Source organism: Odocoileus virginianus, chromosome 21, assembly GCF_023699985.2.
Source record: "Odocoileus virginianus isolate 20LAN1187 ecotype Illinois chromosome 21, Ovbor_1.2, whole genome shotgun sequence".
NCBI classification, from domain to species: Eukaryota; Metazoa; Chordata; class Mammalia; order Artiodactyla; family Cervidae; genus Odocoileus; species Odocoileus virginianus.
Genome location: NC_069694.1, coordinates 45,226,647 through 45,251,532, shown reverse-complemented (window position 1 = coordinate 45,251,532; position 24,886 = coordinate 45,226,647). Strand labels below are relative to the sequence as shown.

At 39.5% G+C, this 24,886-nt stretch overlaps 1 long non-coding RNA gene across 3 annotated transcripts in view; it reads left to right on the top strand.

The window, feature by feature from the left end:
- The window catches only part of LOC139030237 (uncharacterized), a 297,763-nt gene that overhangs the window by 115,633 nt on the left and 157,244 nt on the right, over positions 1–24,886 (top strand). Inside the window, exon 1 of one of the 3 annotated variants that reach the window (XR_011482536.1) lies at positions 4,772–4,927. The exons of the other annotated variants lie outside the window; for them this stretch is intronic. This is a non-coding gene — a long non-coding RNA (uncharacterized lncRNA). Of the gene's footprint in view, positions 1–4,771; positions 4,928–24,886 lie in introns of those variants that run through there. 3 annotated transcript variants of the gene reach the window in all.

Below are 24,886 nucleotides of genomic sequence, written 5' to 3'. Positions count from 1 at the left end.
TTCTTAATTTTTCTCATTGTGTTTTTTAAAAACTTCTATTCTTTGAATGTCAATCTCCTGTAGTGAACTCCTGATTTTATTATCTTTCTCCCTCCTTTCTATATCTTTCTCCCTCCTTTCTATATCTTTTCCCAATTTTGGGGAAATTTGTTCAATTTCATAATTTAATTCTTCATATGAATGTCTTGTTCCTGCAGTTATTTACAAGGGCACCCTTATATTCTTATCTCTCTCTTTTTTTTTTTACAACCTCCTTTTCTTATTTGAAGGCTGCAACAATTTCATTATTTATTTGAAGGCATATATCATAATTTTTTAAACTTTTTCTTTTGGTCTCTGACTTGTTTTAAAATTATTCAAAGTTCTTTTTGTCTTTGGTTTATTTGTACTCTATCTCCCATGTTATGGGACATTCTTTCTCTATAAAATTATCATCCATTCATATTTCAGTTGAAGTGCTAAGAAGCTGCTATGATCCTCTGTGCCTATGGGCTGAGCTTATTTATTGGTTCTCTGAAACATAAGGTGATCAAGCTAAACAATTTTACCAGGAGATCTGAAATTCTCAATACCTCTAGGATGTTTTTTACCAAAAGGAATTCTTTTCTACCTGGGATTTATAGTCTGGCTGCCACTCTTCCTACTCAAGAGGGAAACTGTTCAGGATATAGATTTTCATATAATCCCACTATTTTTTGGATAAGACTCTCCACCTTCAGCTGTATTTCTTTGGTACAGACTCATCATGATTCCCTGGTAACTCAGTGGTAAAGAATCTGCCTGCAATGTAGGAGGCTGTGGTTTGATTCCTGGGTTGGGAAGCTCCCCTGGAGGAGGGATAGATTACCCACTCTAGTATTCTTGGGCTTCCCTGGTGGCTCAGATGGTAAAGACTCTCCCTGCAGTGTGGGAGACCTGGGATCTGGGTTCGATCCCTGGGTTGGGAAGATCCCCTGGAGGAGGGCATGGCAACCCACTCCAGTCTTCTTGCCTGGAGAATCCCCATGGACAGAGGAGCCTGGTGGTCTATAGTCCATAGGGTCACAAAGAATTGGACAAAACAGCATAGCACAGCACAGACTTCGAGATTAAACCCCTTATTTTCAAGCAGTCTAGGGGATGTCATGTGGCTTGGCTTCTAGGATGTAAAATGTGCCATAACTCTTATAGCAGGAACACCCTGTCCAGACAGGAGCGGGGTATTTTTGAGCAGAATTACAATGGACTCAAATCTACCCACTGAGAAAATAATGTCCTTAAACAGCTCTATATCACCAATTTTAAGTTCTTATAGAACATGTTAGACAGTTGCTAAATTAATATAAAATAATACCAGCAAATTCTACAACTACACAATGCAGTGGACATCAAGCCACAAAAATGCCATATTCTTTAAAACTGATCCTAAATCCCTCATCATGCCTCATAACTCTGTTTCCATGATCCTTGTGGTCCCGTTATCATGTGGTCTCAATTCCTACAACTTCACTGGTTTCAAGTATCATACTGGGCTCTTTCCTGCTGGGTTTGTTGGTTCATTTTAGACGTGGCTTTCTCTTAATCGCCAGGCAATGCCAACTCTCTCCATCACTCATAACTTCCATCTTAATGAGATAATTTCTTCACCCCGTGTTAGTATCATATTTATTAATGTGTTTAAAAAGAAAAATATAATAATATTCTTGGGCTTCTCTGGTGGCTCAGGGATAAACCATCTGCCCACCAATTCAGGAGACAAGGGTTTAATCTCTGGGTTGGGAATATCTCCTAGAGAATAAATGGCAACCCACTCCAGTATTCTTGCCTGGGAAATCCCATGGACAGAGGAGCCTGATGGGCTACAGTCCATGGGGTCACAAAGAGTTGACATGACTTATTGAATAAACAACAACAAATATTCCTCCTAGAAACAGAGGACAAAAATTCCTCTCAGTTTCAAGATAGAAAAACATTCAAACTAGATTCATTATAAGCAATCCCACTTCTGGGCATACACACCGAGGAAACCAGATCTGAAAGAGTCATGTGCACCCCAATGTTCATTGCAGCACTGTTTATAATAGCCAGGACATGGAAGCAACCTAGATGCCCATCAGCAGACGAATGGATGAGGAAGCTGTGGTACATATACACCATGGAATATTACTCAGCCATTAAAAAGAATTCATTTGAATCACTTCTAATGAGATGGATGAAACTGGAGCCCATTATACAGAGTGAAGTAAGCCAGAAAGATAAAGACCATTATAGTATACTAACACATATATATGGAATTTAGAAAGATGGTAACGATAACCCTATATGCAAAATAGAAAAAGAGACTCAGATGTATAGAACAGACTTGTGGACTCTGTGGGAGAAGGTGAGGGTGGGATGTTTCAAGAGAACAGCATCGAAACATGTATATTATCTAGGGTGAAACAGATCACCAGCCCAGGTTGGATGCATGAGACAAGTGCTCAGGCCTGGTGTACTGGGAAGACCCAGAGGGATCGGGTGGAGAGGGAGGTGGGAGGGGGGACCGGGATGGGGAATACATGTAAATCCATGGCTAATTCATTTCAATGTATGACAAAAACCACTGCAATGTTGCAAAGTAATTAGCCTCCAACTAATAAAAATAAATGAAGAAAAAAAAAAAATAGATTCACTACAGTTTCTTTTCCTGGTAAGGTTAGATGTGATTTATGATCATCTAGAATTCCTATTCCTTAGACACCTTCAAGTAGAAGGGTGGGCCAAACTTTAACTTATCTTTTCTCCTGAATCTCTATTTTAGAGTTGAGTTCCTGATCTATTGAAGGTTCAGGGTATGTGAGGCAGGTAACTGCTAACATACACCATGATATCTGGTATTCTTTCAGACCATTTGAAATGCCCCTTGAAGAAGACTCTGCATTCAATCCTGCATAGAAATACAACTCACAAATGTATTAAAGGGGGGTAATTGGGAAAGAAAACAGGAAGATCTCTTTCTTGGTGTCTCTCTCTCTCACACACATACACCTCTGCCTTTGGCAGTTAAAAATTATGACCAAATGCTTCTTAGTAGCTCCCAGTTGCTATGAGGTTATAAAGGAAGACAGCTGATCTCTAAGGTAACAAGGGTCCAAGTCAAACAAAACCTTTAGATTAAAGTCAACACTTTTAAATTAAAATGAAATCGTATCCTCTGGATGTGAAGTGCAGGTGTTTCTTACTTTCTATGCCCAACAGTCTTAGCCAAACAGGTGGTAATTAGAGCATCATAGTTCAAAACTTCCAGCCAAACTCTCCTTTGGTTTCTTGATAAACCTTTACCTGAAATAGTAAATGTTTGAAATATAAGAGAAATTCAGACAGAAAAAAGACAAAGGGTCCTTGAGAAAGACTTCTGTTTATTCCTGGACAAGTGGGTCAGGAGTCAGGGTCATGCCCTCTCTTGATGTGTCTCTAAATAGAACTAAGGCCCTGATGCTAAATTTCATAGACAATAGGGTTTGTGATGGCTTCCTTTTAGCAACATATTTCTTGCTATGAAGGATACAAATATAACTTACTGTTCTACACATTTATGTCCTTCTTTCACTTTTTATCTCTTCTCGTTTATTCTTTCCATATCTTCAATCTATACTCCCACCCAATGCCCCATCTTCCATGGCGGATATACACATGTGAGAAAAACACAGAATTTAATGACCTCATAAATGTCTATGTTTAAGTTCAACTTTTAAAATTGAATTTTTAGGCTGGAGTCTCTTCTAATTTGCATGGAATTCAGCTATTGAAAATATTCAATATTTCTATGCTGAATATTAACCACTTTTGGTGATAATTGCTATGATAGCAAATAACATGAAGATGCATTTAAATTACCAATTATTTCCTTAAATGCATCAAAAAGGGTGTTACTATAAGAGCCAACATTGCTTGGGTGCTTACTATGTTCCAGGCAGTGATAAATATTATTTCATTAAGTCATTTTAATAGTCCTATGAGGGATCATCTCCACTTTATGGATGAAGAAAGGAAAGCACAGAACATTTATCTGATTGAGAAGCAACAGTGCCAGAGCTGGAACACAGAGATCAACTCCCCAGAGTCTGGACTCATAAGGAGTAGATGACAGGACCTCTCCATGTGACTGTGTACTATATACGAGAGAACTGTTACTCAAAGAAAGTTAGAATGAAAGGGGCTAAGAGACCCTCTCGTCTACCCTCTCCACCCATGGAGAAATGGAGGCTCTGTGTGATATCCCTGAGTGCCGGCCACCCAGCTTCTGTGGGGCTGACATGTTTGAAATTCAGCTGCTAGTCTGTTTGGTCAGCCTGAGTCAGCTCTGGATGGTACTAAAACAAGGTGGAAGAGGTCTCCTGGCAACACTCCTGGAACACTAACCTTGGCCTAATAGCCCCGGTCCTCAGTGTGTCTTTCTCTCAGTTCACATGACATGTCTTCACTTTCTTTCTCAAATATCTTCTTTCTTGCTTTCCATTAGATTAAAGGGGAATAAAAGCTTGTTTCATGAGGGTTTTAAGTTGTTGTTATTTTTTATTTAATATTTTTAAAATTAATTTATTTTTAATTGAAGGATAATTTCTTTACAATTATTGGTTTGATTTCTCCCATACATCAACATGAATTAGCCATAGGTGTACATATGTCCCCTCCCCTTTGAACCTCCCTCCCCAATTATTGTTATCATTGCTGTTATTTTGAAGCCCCCCTCCCGCCCCCCCGCCTCTTTGTAACAGATGTAGGCTGCCTGTTTTTAAAAAGTAAACTAAAAGCCACACTTCTTTCTGTGCATCGTTTTGGAAAACGTGGGCATTCCGTTTGAAAAAAGCCGTTTTTGTGAAGCTGAGGTCAAGGGTCCCCATTCTAAGGTCTACCTCAACTGGAGAGCCGTGATCCCACTCGGGGGGGCCACCCTGCAGCGCCCCAGGTGAGTGACCGTGGACTCAAGCGTCAAGGACAAAGGAGCCACCTTAGTCCTGATGCTGTTTTTCTCGCAGGTAAAGGAGAAATCAAATCCTCCCCCATCCCGGCAGCACTGCCCTCTCTAAACAGGACATTAACTTCCACAAACGAGCCCGGTGCTAAGGGGGTGATTAGCTAGATGGGCCTTAACAGCGGGGCTCCCGGAGCTGGCCGCGCGGTGGGGGCGGGGCCCCGTGAGCCCCGGGTCTTGTGGTTCCATCAACAGCGGCGGCGGCGGATGAAAAGCTTCTGGAAGTGGGGGCAGGGGAGAGCCCAGATTGTAAACATCTCTTGCCTGTTGCCTAGAAGCAGGGGCAGCAAACAATCCAGACTGCTCCTAGATTTTCAGAATTTCCTTTATATGCAGGGCTCTCTTTCTTTTTAAAATATGCGGCCATTTTATGAGGTCATCAGCTCTTCTTGACACGATCGTCTATTTTAATCATTCCCAGCCACCAGCTGGACTTGCTTACCCAAAAGGGGTCATTTATTGTTTAACAAAACCTTGTTCACTTTAGTATGTTAATCCTGGTGCTTTCATAAACCTTTGAATCACTCCTCGGTGTTAGGTATTCATATTTGTAAGAATCCACAGAAACTTAAAAATATACCGATTTGTTTAATAGGGAAAATTTGATAGTTCTGACAGTTTTCTGAAAGCAGCTGTGATGAAGGGCAAGAGTTCTGTGTTATAAATTGGTTAAAAATGTGCTAACAGTAATGTTGTAGGCTGTCTTGCAGAAATGAACTATGAGATATCCCACACAGCCAGCAAAGAAAGGTCAGGGAAGTAATAGTGGAAGATTTTAATTACCAACGCATAGGACAGGATTGCATCAAGTGGGAGAAGTAAGGCTGGGTCTGGTGCAAAGCTGCTTTCTAATTTAACACGTGCATCAACCTGAAAAGGAAGGAAGGAATACCAGATTTACAATTAAATAATACTTAGGACTCAGAGGAAAGAGAAAATATGGAAAGCAGTGATTAAATCTCATTAAACATAGGATATAATCCCAAATAGAAGCTAGAGGTGTTTAGAGACAACATGGAAATGGAGGGAGACAGAAAATTAAATACAGCATATAATCATTAATTCAGAAAGAGACAGGCCACTGAATTAAGGTCAGGGTAAATAGCAGGGAAGTGGTTTTTAAAAACACAGCAAGCATCACCCAGAATGCCAGTCCCACTAATAAGGGGTAAATTTGTGTAGCATTTTACAAGATCAGAGTGGAAAAGTAATGTTTCTAGAATGATGCAGCAAAGAAAAGGCTCCCTACCCTTTTCCAAGATTCAGAAATCTTAAATAGAAAATCAAATCCTCTATATTTGGAAGGGAACTCTAAAAGGACCCAGGGGAGAAAAAAAAAAGGCATAAAAAATTACCAAATCAGAAGACAAACTTTTTTATGACATTAAAAGCACACAAGTCAGCAAGGCATCCATAGGGCCATTAAAGGGATGAGTGGGAAGTCAGTGACAGATGAAGCTGCCTTTGCTAAGAGCCTGAATGAATTTTCTGCCTGTGTATTTACCAAAGAAGCTGAAGGTCACATCCCGGAAATTGGGATACATTTTCTTGAGGGGAAGAGTGAAATGTTAAAAGGATTTTATGATCACAGGAGAGCAGATAGTTGGGCAATTAGAACTATTAAAAGTTGACAGGTCACAAGACCCAGATTAAGTATGTCATAGAAATTGGAGAAAAGTGCAAAGGAAACAGGAAATGCCTTCAGCAGCATTTCTTGATAGCTTGCTCAGAAGGAGACAAAATTGAACTGGAGCTGTTCTAGGACAAGGTGTTTAAAAGAAATCCTTGGAATCTTTAGAAATCTAGGTATTGATAATCTGAGTCATGGTTACAAAGCAGATCATGCCCATCCTCATTTTGCAGTTTTTAGAAATACATAATCTGATGAAAAGTTACCATTAGCTTTATAAATCACAAACAGTTGGTTTTTTCCCAGAAATGGGGCATTAATGTACTATTCCACACAGGTAAAAATGGAAGTCACTTAACTGTGTCTAAATTTCCTAAGTTATTTCTCATAGTCTCATCTATAATCTGTCTGCATTAAATGAAGTTGTACGAGAGTTAAGTCCAATCTCTCCCTGGACTCAAGGCAATGTGTGTATGTGGAATGGAGAGGAAGGCTTCTAGAAATTGCTGTCCATTGCTACTTTGATTATCACCATTAAGATGGGGAGACAGTGGAAACAGTGTCAGACTTTATTTTTTGGGGCTCCAAAATCACTGCAGATGGTGACTGCAGCCATGAAATTAAAAGACGCTTACTCCTTGGAAGGAAAGTTATGACCAACCTAGATAGCATATGAAAAAGCAGAGACATTACTTTGCCAACAAAGGTCCTTCTAGTCAAGGCTATGGTTTTTCCAGTGGTCATGTATGGGTGTGAGAGTTGGACTGTGAAGAAAGCTGAGTGCCGAAAAATTGATGCTTTTGAACTGTGGTGTTGGAGAAGACTCTTGAGAGTCCCTTGGACTGCAAGGAGATCCAACCAGTCCATCCTGAAGGAGATAAGTCCTGGGTGTTCATTGGAAGGACTGATGCTGAAGCTGAAACTCCAATACTTTGGCCACCTGATGTGAAGAGTTGACTTATTGGAAAAGACCCTGATGCTGGGAGGGATTGGGGGCAGGAGGAGAAGGGGATGACAGAGGATGAGATGGCTGGATGGCATCACCGACTCGATGGGCATGAGTTTGAGTAATCTCCAGGAGTTTGTGATGGACAGGGAGGCCTGGTGTGCTGTGATTCATGGGGTTGCAGAGTCGGACACGACTGAGCGACTGAACTGAACTGAAGATATGATTATTAAACACATACTAGTGTAAAATACTATACCCAGGGAGTGGTCTAAGCAGCTTATTCTCTCTTTCAGGGTTTGGATTTCACAGTGATTCATCTCATGCCTTTTAGCATTGTCTTACCAACTATCATGGCACCATATTATTTTTAAAAATAAAACTACTCCACTTTCTGATGATGTCCTCAGAGTGGACATCTGCTCTATCCATCAGCTGCCAGCTGTGTTTCCATGAACCAATAAAAATAGTCACAGAACTGTAAAGTTAACATTAGAAGAACAAGTGATATTACTTAATGTTCATTCATCACTTAAAAACTGCATTTTTCTCTCTCTCTCTTTTTTTTTTGTCCTTCCTCCTCTCCCTCTGCCTGCTTTCTTCCTACCCCGTCCCCCACTCCTTCCTTCTTGTCTGCAAATGTTTATTGAATCTCCTAGGCCAGACTGTAAGATTTAACAATAACATGCAAACATTACTGCCCTCAAATAATTTCCAGAGTAGTGGTAACGTTGACAGTGTGATGGGGCTAAAAGTACAAAGCCCAGAGTGTCCAGAATGATAGAAGGGAGCACATAACACAGCCATGGGCTAGTCAAGGGAAAGAGGGGCCATAGAAGTAAACAAGAGAAGTTAAGTGCAGGGGAGGTGAGAAAGGATACTGTACTCATAAAGAGTATATTTATAAAGGTTTAGAGAGGAGAAAATACAGTGAACTGTAAAATGATGTGACCAGATTATTCTCCTGTATTTTTATAAATTTTTTTTCCTACCAAACCCTACCACACTAACTGCATTTATTATTGAGCTTAATTTCTTTTATTTTCTTAAAGAGCAAAAGCAGAAAACAGAACAAAGTGAGTGGAGGGCTGAGTGATTTACAAAATGTATATCATAAAAGTATTCATAATTTTCAGAAATACATTTACTTTGTTTTTTATTAATGACTAGGAGGGTTATACTTCAAAAGTGAAACTCTGTGGGCACTTACCAAGAAAATAGGATGGTGAAGAGAGGTGGTGACATTGACATGACTAAATACATCAGACTCTGTAGACCTAAAAGAGCATGAATAGTTTATGCAAAAAAGAGAAAAAGCACATAGCGAGTGAGGGCTAGACTGTATGCATATGGAAAAAATGTGGGCCAGAGTACTGCAATGAAGTTATGATCAACATGAAAATAATATTTCCTATTTATAATTTTTTCTTACCAAACCATCTCATTAGAAACTGGTAGAATCATTCTTGCAAAAATACTGAAAAATCACTCCCATAAATCATTCCCTACTAGTTCTAAAACTGAATTTCAATTTAAGACTTGAACACACACACCCATGGTGGTGGGTTCCTCTCCATGTGCCTTCGGCAGAGCTCCAGCCAGGAAGCTCTGTGTTGATCACATTAACTTTCTCCTTTACCTGCAACCTTCACTGGGATCTACAGTCATTGTAGTACTCATGTTTCCCAATCTTAGTGAACATCAGCAAGCAAGACTGTCAGAAAATCAGAAGCCTTTTAGTATCCGCAAGTCTTTTCTTGCATCAACCACATTTTGCTTAATATTTCTCTAGATTCCCTACTACAATATAGCAAATCCTGTGTTTTGGAGAAATACCTCTAATAATCACTTATCAATGGCGTATGGCATGTCAACTTTACTTGACTTATTCCAAGTCATCACTAATTGTGGAAGACAAATCTTTATTCCTAAGTGAGAAAAATTTTAAAGGAAACTAAGCAAATGATGGAATTTTCCTGGAAGGATATAGGGATAGGAAAGGGGATGCTGTGGAGCTTATCAGATGACTGTAAATATGACATTAAAAATAATAAAGATCTAGTACCTCACTGGCCATGATGCTGAAGTAGGGTCCAGGCACTTTGGCCAGTGTTTATATTTTAGTTGCTGGATTACAGGGTAGCCCTGTTTGTAAATCAAACTTATTTTATCTGTCTTACTCAGAAAGTAGGGTTTCTACTGAAAAGAAAAAAAAATTTGTTTTGCAAGCTAGCTATTTTTTTTTCCCTGCTTATTTGTCTAATTTCAAAACCTGAGTGGGTTACACCAAATAGTATCGAAGTTTTCAAAAATGATGTGTCAAATGATTGATGATTTGCAAATAAAAATATGGTCTGTGTATCTCTTGAATTCTCAGGGAGGTAGTAGAGAAGTAAAATATGTCAATTGATCTAATGCATACAGATGATTAAAAACATTGAGCTGATTTCAGTAGATTGGAGCTCTGGGCCAGGTACTGCCTTTGACTTGCTTTCTAACCTCTGGCAAATCAGTTAAAATTCTTCTCTGTGCACTTGCCACACCTTTAAGAGATAGAAATAAAAAGGTTCTCTGCCTACTCACCAAAATAATTGCTGAAAAATGAGATGAACCTAAAAAATAACTTTGCAGTAAGTACTATGTGACAAGTATTACTTTCAAGCAGTGACACATAAGGCAGGGAAGAGCCCTATAAATATTTGTGAAACAAGTATTAATTTCTAGAAATAATACTTGAATAAGTTGAAAAAGATCTCTTGGAAAGAATGGAAAACTAAAGTCAAACTACTAAAATAAAAATACTAGAGACATTGACACATATTTAGGCATGGTTTCTGAGGGGAAAGATTTGATTATGATGGACAACTTTTCACTTATTGTCAATGTCTCTCATACTTCTCCCTCCTTTGTAACCCTGGCTATCACTGATGCAGGATGATGTTTGAGCGTTTGTATGTTTGTTTCTTCAAGATAACAGTTTTCCATCAAGTAACACAAGCTTTGGCCATTTTCCAAATTTATACTTTCTTTCCATAGATACTGGATACACTTTACTCTGATTTTATCAGGCAACCATAATTTAGTTTCAGATATTGAATGATATGTGTACAGTACAAAAAAGAAATGATGTGTTCAAAGCCTAAATGCAATTCAGTTCAGTCGCTCAGTCATGTCCAACTCTGTGACCCCATGAATCGCAGCACGCCAAGCCTCCCTGTCCATCACCAATTCCTGGAGTTTACTCAAACTCATGTCCATCAAGTCGGTGATGCCATCCAGCCATCTCATCCTCTGTTGTCCCCTTCTCCTGCCCCCAATCCCTCCCAGCATCAGGGTCTTTTCTAATGAGTCAACTCTTCGCATCAGGTGGCCAAAGTATTGGAGTTTTAGCTTCAGCATCAGTCCTTCCAATGAACACCCAGGACTGATCTCCTTTAGGATGGACTGGTTGGATCTCCTTGCAGTCCAAGGGACTCTCAAGAGTCTTCTCCATCACCATGCTTTATTATATTGTTTTTAAAGTATTTCTAAGCTCTCTATAATTTTTAGCATCTGGATATATATATAGATAGATAATTCATTTCACCTTATATCTCCAGCATCAGTTGTGTTTATGAAAATTCCTATACAATTTATAGATATTTCTCACAATTCAAAGAAAAATATTAGAAAAAATAATTCATAACCATATTCTAAAAAATAGCTAGGAATAGTCTGGAAGAGATGGGGAAAAAAAGCCCGGAGTGGACAGTAAACCTATTAATGTGAAAAAAAAGTTGATTTTGTTTGAGCACAGTTGATTAATAATGTTAGTTTCAGGTGTATAGCAGAGTGACTCAGTTGTACATATACATGTGTCTATTCTTTTTCAAGTTCTTTTTTCATTTGGGTTACTGCAGAATATTGAGCAGAGTTCTCTGTGCTATAAAGTAGGTCTTTGTTTGTTATCTCTTTTAAGTATAGCAGTGTATACACGTCAATCCCAAAATCCCAGTGTATTCCTACCCCCATCCTTCCCACCTGGTAACCATAAATTTGTTTTCTAAGACTGTGAATTTGTTTCTGTTTTGTAAATAAGTTCATTTGTATCATTTCCTTAGATTCCACATATAAGTGACATCATATGATATTTGTCTTTCTCTTAGTATGATAATCTCCAGGTCCATCCATGTTACTACAGATGGCATTATTTAATTTTTTTTTTTTGATGGCTGAGTAACATCCCATTGTATATATATATCACAGCTTCTTTATCCATTTATCAGTCAGTGGACATTTAGGTTGCTTCCATGTCTGGATTCCCAGGTGGCACTCATCTGCCAATGCAGGGCACATCAGTGATGTGGGTTTGATCCCTGGGTTGGGAAGATCCCCTGGAGTAGAAGATGGCAACCCACCAGTATTCTTGCCTGGAGAATCCCATGGACAGAGGAGCCTAGCAGACTGCCATCCATAGGGTCACAAAGAGTCTGACACCACTGAAGCGACTTAGCATAGCACAGCACATGTCTGGCTATGGTAAATAATGCTGCAGCGAACACCGGGGTGTGTGCATCCTTTCAAACTGTATTTTCCCTCAGATATATGCTCAGGAAAGGGATTGCTGGATCATATATTAGCTCTATGTTTAGCTTGCTTTCTTTCTTTTAATACTGTTTTCCATAGTGGCTATTGTTCAGTTGCTAAATCATGTCTGACTCTTCGCGACCCCATGGACTACAATACGCCAGGGTCTTCCTTCCTTCACTATCTTCCTGAGTTTGCTCAAATTCATGTCCGTTGAGTTGGCGATACTGTCTAACCATCTCATTCTCTGCTGCCCCCTTCTTCTTTTGCATTTAGTCTTTCCCAGCATCAGGGTCTTTTCCAATGAGTCAGCTGTTCGTATCTGGTGGCCAAAGTACTGGAGCTTCAGCTTCAATATCAGTCCTTTCAGTGAATATTCAGGGTTAAATTCCTTTGGGATTGACTGGTTTGATCTCCTTGCTGTCCAAGGGACTCTCAAGCCATAGTGGCTATACCAATTTAGATTTTCACTAATAGTGTAGCAGGATTCCCTTTTCTCCGCATCTTCCCTACCGTTTATTGTTTTGTAGACTTTTTGATGATGGTAATTCTGACTATTGTGAAGTGGTACCTTACTGTTGTTTTTGTTTGCATTTATCTAATAATTAGTGATGCTGAACATCTTTTCATGTGCTTTTCATGAGGTTTTGAAATAGCAGTCTATATATAAAAAGATGGTTTTAAGTTGCTGGTCTTTTAGTTTCAAGTGCATTTCCAGTATCCTGCATTTGTGCTCTCCTCCTGATTGCTGGGGTTGATATATTTGTGTGTAGATGATTTCCTACCTTTAACATGCTGTTGTTGTTCAGTCGCCAAGTCATGTCTAACTCTTCGCGATCCCATGGACTGCAGCATGCCAGGGTTCCCTGTCCCTCACCGTCTCCTGGAGTTTGCCCACGTTCATGTCCGTTGAGTTGGTGATGCCATCCAACCGTCTCGGCCACCTCTAGGAGGGCTCATTAATCAGTGTTCCCCAGAACTACCGCTGCCACTGTGCTCGTTCCCACAGTGAGCCATAGCTGCCCTGCCTCCTCAGGAGTCCCTCTAATGCTAGCTGGTTGGTGTGGCTTGTTCTCCTGGGTGCTGGTATGCATGAGATTGTGTGTGACTCCTCCAAGAGTGGAGCTTTTCTTTATCTCGGTCCTGTGGAATTCCTGGGGGGGCTCCTCTTCCCATTGCCAGATCTCCAGGCTGGGGAGCCTGATGTGGGGCTCAGAACTTTCACTCCTGTGGGAGAACTTCTGTGGCATAATTATATTCCAGTTTATGAATTTCCCACACGGCAGGTATGGCATTTGATTTTATTGCTTTGGAGAGCCCCTTTTACCCTCTTGTTGTGGCTTATTCTTTGTCTCTGGATGTAGGTATCTTTTTTTTTGGGGGGGGTAGGTTCCAGTGTTTTATTGGTTGATGCTTGTTCATCGGTTACTTGTTATTGTGGTGTTTTCATAAGAAGAGGTGAGCTCACATTCTTCTACTGTGCCATCTTGTCTCCCCAAAAGTTGGTTTTAAAATCCAGTGTTACCCACACACACATAAAGATCATTTGGGTTGTGTAATGATATGCTATTTTAAATTCCATTCTGATTTATATGTGATATGGTTTTATGAGCAGCTTTGAAATTAAGCAAAGCATGTGTTGCTAATGTAGTATACTTAAATAAATACAGTACATACTGAGTTAACTATGTGTAGATATAATACAAGTATTTTGTAAGGCTCCATGGAATTGACTTTATAAGTCCCAAATTCAAAAATTACATCAAATTTTTCAAATTATGTCACTCTATTATATTGTAAGAGAATGTTTAAAGTCCTTAAAAATATTCTATTACATCGGAAGTTAATTTTCACATTTATTCACTGGGGTTTCAGAAAAACCCCAGTGTAATGAAATCTCAAGGAAGAGGTTGAGGTAAGTTGTGGGGAAAATGGCACCTTTTCTAGCTGTAGATCTAGGTCACTGTTTGAGTGAATGGAGGATCTCTCTTAGATTGGCCAAACCTGTAAAATGGCATAGAAATTAGCAATTGATCTCAAAAGCAAAGTAGAGAATGCCATTAAATAATATTTATTGACATGGAAAGACATTCATGATCTTTATGAACTCATTCTTAAATCTACTTATATTCCTTTTTATTCCTTGCTCATAGAAATGATTAATCACTATAAACATTGTTTTATAATTTGCCTCTCTTTTTATAGTCTTACAGAATTGTGGAAGTTTTTGTTTTATCTGAAATTTCTAGTATTACTCAATGAACAAGTACTATTTTGTCATAAAAGAAACTGCATTTTTAACTTTGGAACAAAAAGTCAATTTTTGTTTTCTGAGGTATTATCTCAGATTTTATATTCTCTCATAGTTTCATTCATGCATATTTGACATTTAGACATACATTTTCCTTCATGTTACATGCATATTTGCATATAATCTATGGATTAAATAGATAACTGCATCTAGTAATTAATAACAGATTTAAGTGTATGTAAAATTAACAAGACCTTTTAGTCTGCTTATTCAAATTAACAAATTTTGCTGAGACTTTTAAGTTAGCATACAATAAAATTAACAATAGGGATATGTTTTTGACTTATAAAATTAATAGGTGTATAATAGTTAACTGGTTGTTTCTCCAGTTACATGCAGAGATTCTTAGAATCATATTAGGGCTCCAAGAGACCATTCAGCTTAACCTATTCATTTCATAGATAAGGATGCTGAGGTTCAAAGAGACTAAGAAATTACCCAAGGTCACTCATTTAATTCATGGCAGCCATTATTATGACCAAGTCCTCTGTTGAGTCCATTGAAGATTATAGTGTATTCTAAAGAGCCAGATAGAATTTACTTCTTCCTTCTGAAATTCTTTGCTTTACTCTGTTTGAAATTTGAAAATTGTCTTTGTTTAATTTTCAAGTACTTAGTTTATCACTTTAGAACTTGTCTTTCAATATTAATAAGTAAAGATTTATTTGAAGCAATTTTAGGCACTCATAGTTGTAAAAATATGGGCTTCCCAAGTGGCTCAGTGTTAAAGAATCCACCTGTCAATCCAGGAGACTGGGTCTGATCCTTGGGTTGAGAACTTCCCCTGGAGAAAGAACTGGTAATCCACTCCAGTATTCTCCCCTGGGAAATACCATAGACAGAAGAGTCTGGCAAGGCTACAGTCCCAGTCCGTGGGGCTGTGAAGAGCTGGTCATGACTGAGCATGCCTGCAGTTGTAAAAACATGTATTAAATATAAAGCTATGGCTTAAAAAACTTCTAATCTTAAATCCTGATTCCACTTTGAATTTGTTGAATTTTCAAGAGAAGTTTTAAAGATTTCAATGTAGGGACCAAGTAGTGTAAACTCACATGTGTCTGATAGTAAGCCACATGAACGGTTCAAAAATATCTTAGTGTTACACATATACACATACGAAAACACACACATGCATATACCTGGTAACAAACATACATTTAGTTCATTTTAATAAAACAAGATTGGATATGATAATCTATTTTAACTAATATTTCATTTGTGAAATCATTTAAAACTGATCACATTTAAGAAGCAATGTGGCATAGAGGAAGAGCTTGTGCATCGTTGTCTTCATTTTGTTTTGACTTTGGAATCTTAAACACCAAAATGGAGTTCCAATCCATCCACCAACATTCAGACCTTGAGGTAAATTGTTCAACCTTTCTGAGCCTGTTTTCTTACCTGAAAGTAAGATTTAATTCTTCACAGGAGTATATTTTGAATGATAAGAAGTCGCATGTAAAGCACCCAGATTACTGAAGGACTCAGAAAACATTCAGCACACTGTCGCTTATACTTTAATTAGAATTTACGTGAAGAATGCATGAGCAATGTCATTTTTAAACTCCAGCTAATCTGTAATTTCCTTCCGTTCATACTCATCCAGTTGCTTAGTGTTCATGATAAGAGGTTATAGTCTCATCTTTTTCCACAGCTTGGCAGACCATCAAAGGGCAAATTCCTGGGAAAACTTGCTCTCCTCTGAGAAAAGGAACTTTCAGAAAGAGGATACAGTATATATTTTATATTTAAGCAGTTCAATCATCTTATTTCGTGTGCAGAAACAACTAGATGATAAACAATTTCAAAAATCTCAGATTTATAAGATTTCTTAAAAGTTTTGTTAGTCCTCAGACCTTTGCATGAATGCAAACAATACATGCTTCTGAGGATACAGGTGTAAACTGTCTATGTGTCTGGAAAAGAATGAGCAGAAGACCACGGCAGACATAGCATCTGTCTTTATTTGAATGGCTGTCATGCTGTATCACCCAAGGTTGCTAGTTTCAAGCAACAGAAACAGACTTTGAATGGTTTAGGCAGGAAAGTAAATTATGGAGTAGTTCACAAAATCACTGATAAGGCTATACAGCCAGGCTTGAAATTGGGCATGAGCAAAGAAGGTTTGTTAGCAGCCAGGATCCCACAAATCATCCGAAATCATCCCACAAAACCAACCCAGTAAGTACATAGTGCTACCACCCCGCTGGACATGTGATCTCATGGTGAGTTCTGATGCGACCGTGGCTCTGAACCCTGGACACCACTGATGCTCTCCGGCACTGCTGCCCCCAGAGACACAATCCTCCAGAATCTCTTGCCTCTACTTGCTGCTATGGTGCATTGTCTGTGGTTTGTTTTTTTCTTGGGTCACTAGCATCAGATTCAAAGTTGAGCTAAGGAAGACTGGGAATAAATATTTATGCTTTTGCCCCTCCCCACTACCAGATTCACAAATCAGCAAATTCTCTAAACAGAGGAAGGGTTCAAATGTTGGGCAGCCAAGGAGATATACAAAGTATCCAGTATCTAAGAGGAAGAGCAGGCAGGGATTTTCTGAGTTGTCACAACAGAAAGCAGAACTAGGAAAGCAAATTATCAGGGGAAAAGGTAGGTTTGGGGTTTGCAGATTTAAACATGGTAAGAAACTTTCCACAAAATAAAACTGTTTAAGAATGAGATAACTGCTCCAGAAAGTTGGCAACTCCCTGCTACTACTGAAATTTAAGAAATGCTATATGACCATCAGGAAAGAGAGCTATAGAAACAAACCTGCAATGTTTCTATCCTTCTGTTGAGATGGGGATTCTGCCTCAGATTATGATTTTTGTATGTTTCCACCATATTTTGTTATGGTTCCTCTTGCAAATATTTTCAGGGGTCTGGGACAGACAGTGTTCTGCACTTTCCTGTGTATCTCAGTCAACTTAGGAATCGCCCAGCTGATTCCAGTGAGCTAAACAACTAGCATTTATATATTAGCTGTGATATGGACATCATTGAGACTCTGACTCCAAAGAAAGAAAGATCATTATTTTTACAAATTTAACAATATATATTTCTGTGGTCAGTATCTCTGCGTATGTGATATATTCATACGTGTGTGGGTGCTTAGTCGCTCAGTCATGTCTGACTCTTTGCAACCCCATGCACTGCAGCCTGCCACGCTCCTCTGTCCATGGGGATTCTCCAGGCAAGAATCCTGCCATGCCGTCCTCCAGGGGATCTTCCCAACACAGGGATCGAATCCAGGTCTCCTGCATTGCAGGCCTGCAGGAGACCTGAGCTACCAGGGAAGCCCATATCCATACCTATGATATATGATATCCATGATATGTGATATATACTATATATAGTTTCTATTTAACAGTAAAGTTGGTAGTGGGATAGGTCTTCAAGTAGACAGTATAGATTATAAATAACAACAGTAAAGTTAATAGATTACCTACTGACATGTATACAAAAAGTACAGACTTTTAGATGTGAGGTATTTACAGGGTTTTGTAATTACTTCTGCTTCTGAATTTTATTCATGGTGATACTGTTGATAATAAAGTAAGCATTATGCTGTTAAGTCCTTAAGTATGTCATCTAATTTAAACCTTACAGCAACATAGTAAATTTTTTATCCTCAGTGTCAGTTGAAGACTCAGACTCAAAGCTGTTACCTATATTGTCTAACTCTGCAGAACCTGCTGTGACAGAATCTGGGATGGAACCAATACCAACCTGATTACAGCATTCCTGCTCTTAGTATTGGTATTCACCAATACTTTTGCATCTTCCATGATAACTGTGTCCCTAGTCTTGCTGCTTTTTCCTCTCATCCACCATTAACAGCTCTATTTCTTGATAGATGAATTCAGTATGTACTCAATGTATTTCTGATGTCTACCTGCTTGCATCTATGTAGCAAGTGAATATTCAGTTTTATCGTGATCATTTACCTTTTTGTATGGGCTTGCCAGGTGGCACTAGTGGTAAAGGATCCATTTGCCAGTGCAGGAAATGCAAGAGATGCTGGTTTGATCCCTGGGTCAGGAAGATCCCCTGGAGTAAAAAATGGCAACCCACTCCAGTATTCTCACCAGGGATAATCCTATGGGCAGAGAAGCCTGGCTGGTTGCAGTGGCCTCAAAGAACTGGACACAACTAAACATGAATGCCAGCACATACACACACCACTTTTCATCCTCCCAATAGAAAATAGTGTAATAAGCCTCCCTCTAATGGTGGGAGAGCAGCTGCACTCTAGATCCTCAGAGTTGATATCCTGATGTTCAACATCATCTGGAGACAATGCATTTGCAACTTCTCATGAGGCTGCTGGCGTGTCAGAATTGAATCTTAGGAATCCATGGAGAGAGGTTTTAGAGGAAATCAGGATGATTAGTAACAGAAGACAGAACCTTTAGCAGTACGTGATTTTTCAAAGATTAAACGGTGGTTTTAAAATGAATGCTGTCAAATGTCATAGGCCCCACAAGTAGGGCAAACCCTCCTCATAAAGCATCTCTTTCCACTAGATGTAAAAATATCCTCTACAACACCCACGACAGATGGTTCTTCACCTCTGCCTGAGCACTTTTAGAAATAGAGAACTCTGGTCTATCTTGTATTGAATGAATTGCTTCCTCTTGCTGCTGGCACTGTTTTTCAGGCCTAGAAATCTGAATTCATCAGCTACTGGGGAGCTTCAGATAATAGAACCATACGCCTGCTATTCTGGGCACCATCCTTCATTATCAAGGTATCTGGAAACTAAATGAATAATCAGAAGGATGCTTTCTAAACTTAGAATAATAGAAAATAAAATTATATAGTATTATGAAATTTTCTCCTCAAGTCATGGAAAAAGCCTCATGAATTATTCCTGTCCAACCACAGAGAGAACATTTCTAATAAGTGGAATGTACAAGGTCTCTCTCTCTCTTTCCGGAAAAATGCTGAATAAATTCAATCTAATTTCTCAGATAACCTGTTTTTATCAGCCGCAAATCCATCACCTCATGCTAGAACTCTTGTTGTTGTTGTTGAACTGCTGAGTTGTGTCCGACTCTTTGTAACCCCATGGACTGTAGCACATGGGGCCTCTCTGTCCTTGGCTATCTCCTGGAGTTGTTCAAATTCATGTACACTGAGTCCAGGATGCTCTCTAACCATCTCATCCTCTGCCACCCTCTTCTTCTTTTACCTTCAATCTTTCCTAGCCTCAGGGTCTTGACCAATGAGTTGGCTCTTCATATCAGGTACCCAAAGTACTGGAGTTTTAGCATCAGTCCTTCCATTGAATATTCTGGATTGATTTCCTTTAGGATTGACTGGTTTGATCTCCTTGCTGTCCAAGGGACTATCAAAAGTCTTATCCAGCACCCAGTTTGAAAGCATCAATTTTTTTATGGTCCGAACTGTAGTCATCCATACATGACTACTAGAAAAACCATAGTTTTGACTATATGGACCTTTGTTGACAAAGTGATGTCTTTGCTTTTTAATATGCTGTATAGGTTTGTCATAGTTTTCCTTCCAAGGAGAAAGTGTCTTTTAATTTTATGGCTGCAGTCACTGTCTGCAGTGATTTTGGAGCCAACAAAATAAGATTTGCCACTGTTTCCACTTTTCCCCCTTATTTGTCATAAAGTGATGGGACCAGATGCCATGATCTTAGTTTTTGAATGTTAAGTTTTAGACCAACTTTTTCACCCTCCTCTTTCACCCTCATTAAGAGGTTCTTTAGTTTCTCTTTACTTTCTGCCATTAGAGTGGTATCTGCATATATGAGGTTGTTGATATTTCTCTTGACAGTCTTGATTCCAGCTTGTGATTCATCCGGCCTAGCATTTTACATGATATCCTTTGTATATAAGTTGAATAAGCAGGTGACAATATACAGCCGCCTTGTCCTTCTTTCCTAATTTTGAACCAGTCCCTTGTTCCATGTCTGGATCCAAGTTGCTGTCTGACCTTCATACAGGTTTCTCAGGAGACAGGTAAGGTGGTCTGATATTCTCATCTCTTTAAGAATTTTCCACAGCTTGTTGTGATCCATACAGTCAGAGGCTTTTGTGTAGTCAATGAAGCTGATATTTTTCTGGAATTCTCTTGCTTTTTCTGTGATCCAACAGATGTTGGCAATTTGACCTGATCCCGCTGAGATTTCTAAATACAGTTTGTTAATCTGAAAGTGCTTGGTTCATGTACTGCTAAAGCCTAGCTTGAAGGATTTTGAGTTTAACCTTACTAACATACGAAATGAGGACAACTGTGCACTAGTTTGAACATTCTTTGGCATTTCCCTTCTTGGATTGGAATGACAATTGACCTTTTTCCAGTCCTGTGACCCTTGCTGAGTTTTCTAAATTTGCCAGAATTTTACTAAGGTGATAAAGAACATGCTGGTGAGGAAGGGTAGTAGCATGTTGAATATCTGGTAGTGGCCATCTTTTGCAGGCTGGTACTAGGAGATGCTCCCTAGTACCAAGGGTCCACCCATGATGGGATCTAGAATATCAGAAGCTAGGGGCAGCACTTAACTTCAGAAGCAGAGTGGACAGAATTACCTTAAAAGGAAGCAAGGTTAAATGGGCAGTACCTGGAATGGCAGTTGGGGGGGTAGGAGTGGGGTGCTGATGACCTTTAGAAATTTATTGCGGTGGGTCATAGAACATGATTCTAAAGGCAAGAAAGATGAGCCAACAATAAGAGAACTGCCTAATGCATAAAAAGAAGAGATCAAGAATGAATGAGCAGAAGTCTGAGATCAGGTGCCCTCATGAAAAGTCTCCATCCTTCTCTCAGTTCCCAGATTTATACCAGTTCCAAGACCAAGAACCCATCAACCAAAGGAGAAGCAAGATCTTTGTGAGGAAGGGCTCTGAAATACTGTAGCCTGTATTTAGAAGTGCTTTCTCCTTTTTTCTTAAAGGGATCTTTGGTCATTAACTCAAGGAGCCATGCAAAGGACAAAGAGCCTGAGCTTGGCTTGTGAATGGTGTGGTGAAGGGGGTACAGGCAGAAAATGGACTGCTGTTGGACCATAGGCCCTACTTGGAATAAATAACCCAAAGTAACAGAAATGGATATCCTCCCAAAGAGCAGATCTTTAAGCTGTACTTCTGTTCATTTTCTTTGAGTGGCATGAAATGTTGCCTGAGGTTACAGTCTCATGGGCAGTGGTGAATGACTTAGCTTGCTGGTCAGGGCCATTGAGAGGGACAAGATTCCAAGACCAGAAAAAGGCAGTTCAAAGTAATAAGCAAGTGGCTGGATGTATGGGTAAAAGCAAAAAGTATTATGATCTCTGTACCACACATTAATGTTCATAAGACATCTACTGAAAAAGAGGCATGGAATGATTAAGCCATAGGAGGATTTGACCACTAAGTTTCAGCCAGCCTCTCTCCTTGCCCATTTCAGTGCTTAAACAATGGGAACATGAATAGGGTAAGCAAGGGAAGAAAGATGGAGGCTATGGATGGACCTAAAAGCCCAGAGCTCTTCTTACAGAAGCTGATCTAGCTACCACTGCTCGCAATAGCCTACCAGTAGCAGAATTCAATATTGAATTCCCCACATGGTACCAACCAAAAACTGATGACAAGTTGATTACATTAGGCCCTTTATATCCTAGAAAGGGCAATATTCCATTATGACTTTGACTGACCTATATCTGCATGAGTTTGTCTTCCTAACTAGAGTGCCACTCCCAGAAGCCTCCAAGGACTCACAGAGCATATGTGAGATTGACATAGGGTCTGTCATAATATTGTCTTAAATTGAGGAACTCATTTTATGGCAAAGGAAGCATGGTGTTAGACACATGACCATTAGATCCACTGGTCCTAATTGTACCACGGCATTCAGAAGCTGCCTTTCTGATAAAGTGATGGAATGGTCTCCTGAAGGCTTACCTGAGGTACAACTTAGAGGGGACATCCTTCAAGGATAAGGAGGAATTCTTTAAGATATGGCATATACTTTGAATCAATGGTCATTATATGGTACCATATGCCCCCCCCCTCAAATAGAATATATGGGTCCCTGAAACAGTAGAAGTAGGAGTGGTCTGCTTACCATTCACCCATTGACTACTTTGGAAATTTTGCTCTCTGTCTCTTTGACTTTAGACTCTGTAGGTCTAGAGTTTCTGATTCCAAGGGAAGGGATGTGTTCACTGAACTTTTATGCTGTAGCTACCATCTTAACACTTTGCACTCCTTATACCAGTAAACCAGTATTGAAATTAAAAAAATATGTTATCTCTGGAAGGTATAATTAATGCTGGTCATCATGAGGAAGTAGGATTAATGTTACAAATCAGGATGGGAAGGAATATATTTGACACTCTGGTCATTCATTGGAGAGCGTTTGTTGTTATACCTAAGCCCAGTTGTAATCTGAGAAGGTAACCAGAACTTAGATCCCTTTGGGTCTATGCTGCCAGGCAAATCACCTAGACCAACAGGAGAGGAAGATCTATTACTAATCCTAGACTTAGGACCAATAGTGCAGGGAGAACTGTAGTTTCCTACTAACGCTTCTTGTAAGTTTTCCAAGAAATTGTGACTAACCAGAAAATCTTGAGAAACTGCACCCAAATTGAGTAAATTTAATTAAGAAGCAAGTGGTGGATCTGAGTGTTTCCAGCGGGACAACAGTAAATACTGTTGGCGACTCACTCTTTATTAGCCACTGCTCCCACCTCACATATAATATCCTGTGAGAGCTGCTGTGAATGTTGGCTAATGACAGCTCACAGCTATCCCTTCAGAGAACAGTGGTCAAACAGAAGCTACTGCATTCTGGACCTATGCTCCACATGGGAAAGAATGAAGTTTTGTCCATGATTGACATTACTGATTTACTGAGTTAGTTTTCTTAATTTATACAAGTCAAGTAGAGGCCTTTGAAATGTCATTGGTTAGGACTGTTGTCCCAGATACCTGCAAGAGCCCCCTAGCTTGTTGACCTTCCTGTAGTACCATTCACCTCCAGTTCATCTTACAAACTATGTCAGATGCATCTCTCTCAACCCTGTGTTCATCATGTCAGCCTGCCCTTCAAGAATCTATAATGGTCATTCAATGTCTGCCACATTATGGCGGCTTATCATTACCGGTAAATTTAACACATATTAGTTGAATGTAGGCACTAAAGACACAAAAATGAATATGAAATGATACTTATCTTCACATCGTCTCAGTCTTCAAGGGAATAATGGACTGCTTGTGTCTTAGAGGAGGACCAGGCTTTGCCAATATTGGTATCCCCCCCCCAGCTCATAGAAGACAGTGTTACCTGAGAAGGTTGGGGATAACCTAAAGAGGGAGATGAAAACTGACCCTCATCTTAATGTGAGAATAAGAGTTTTTTCTTATGTAGACTGTGGTGTTGAGAGGTACTTTCTTTTCCTTTTAAAAATTTTATTTATTTGGGTGTGCTGGATCTTAGTTGCAACTTGTGGGATCTAGCTCCCTGACCAGGAACTGAACCCGGGTACCCTACATTGGGAGTGCAGAGTCTTAGTCTCTGGACCACCTGAAAAGTCCAGAGAAGTGCTTTCAATGAAGAGATTCCAGTGTGAGCCTGGGAGCAGAGGAAAGGAAATGCAGTGAGTTCTTGAGTGATTGGAGCAGTAGCTCTCATTCCACTGCAGACAAACTAGAAGGTTGGGTGACAATCATTTGTGAGGTGTGATGTAACTTGTTACTGATAATATTAGCATGCTGAGGTTTGTGATTGACTCATTTATTGAAATAAACTAAGAGAGAATTCAAAGCTCTCCCTGAAGTAATGTTAGTACTTTATTTTATTCTGATACCTTTTGTGTAGTCAAGATTTAGGTCTTTCTCAAAGAGAGGTATGGCCATTGTTCCTGGCTCCTGGGGGTAATCTCTCTATTGTTATGTCACTCTATTCCTGATTGGTAGGAGTGTCTTTGTTATTCATGATGGAATTCTCAGACCACACCTGACAGATTTATGCTAACAAGAGGGTTCCTAGTAAACCTGTTGGATCAGGTGATATCTGTCCAACTTTGGGGGGAATTGAGGGTGGTTGAAGACAGAGTTTAACTATTTGGGTAATCAGTCAAACAATCATATTTACATTATGAAGCCCAGTAAAAACTCTGGGTACAAAGCTTGCATGAGCTTTTTAGGTTGGCAGTACACTCTGTGTATTCTTGCACGTCAGTGCCAAGAAGGGCAGCACATCCTGAGGACAAGGAAAGTTTTGCATTTAGGATCCTCCCCATGTGCCTCTTCCTTTGGCTGATTCTAACTTGTACCCCCATGATAATAAGCCTATCTGTGGGGACAGCAGGAGCCAGTGAGTTCTGTGAGTCTTTCCAGTGAACTAACAAGCCTGAGAGTGGTTTTGGGAAACCCAATGTCCTAAATGAGAGTTTTGTGGAATCTTCCCTGTGGCTTTATAGTTAGA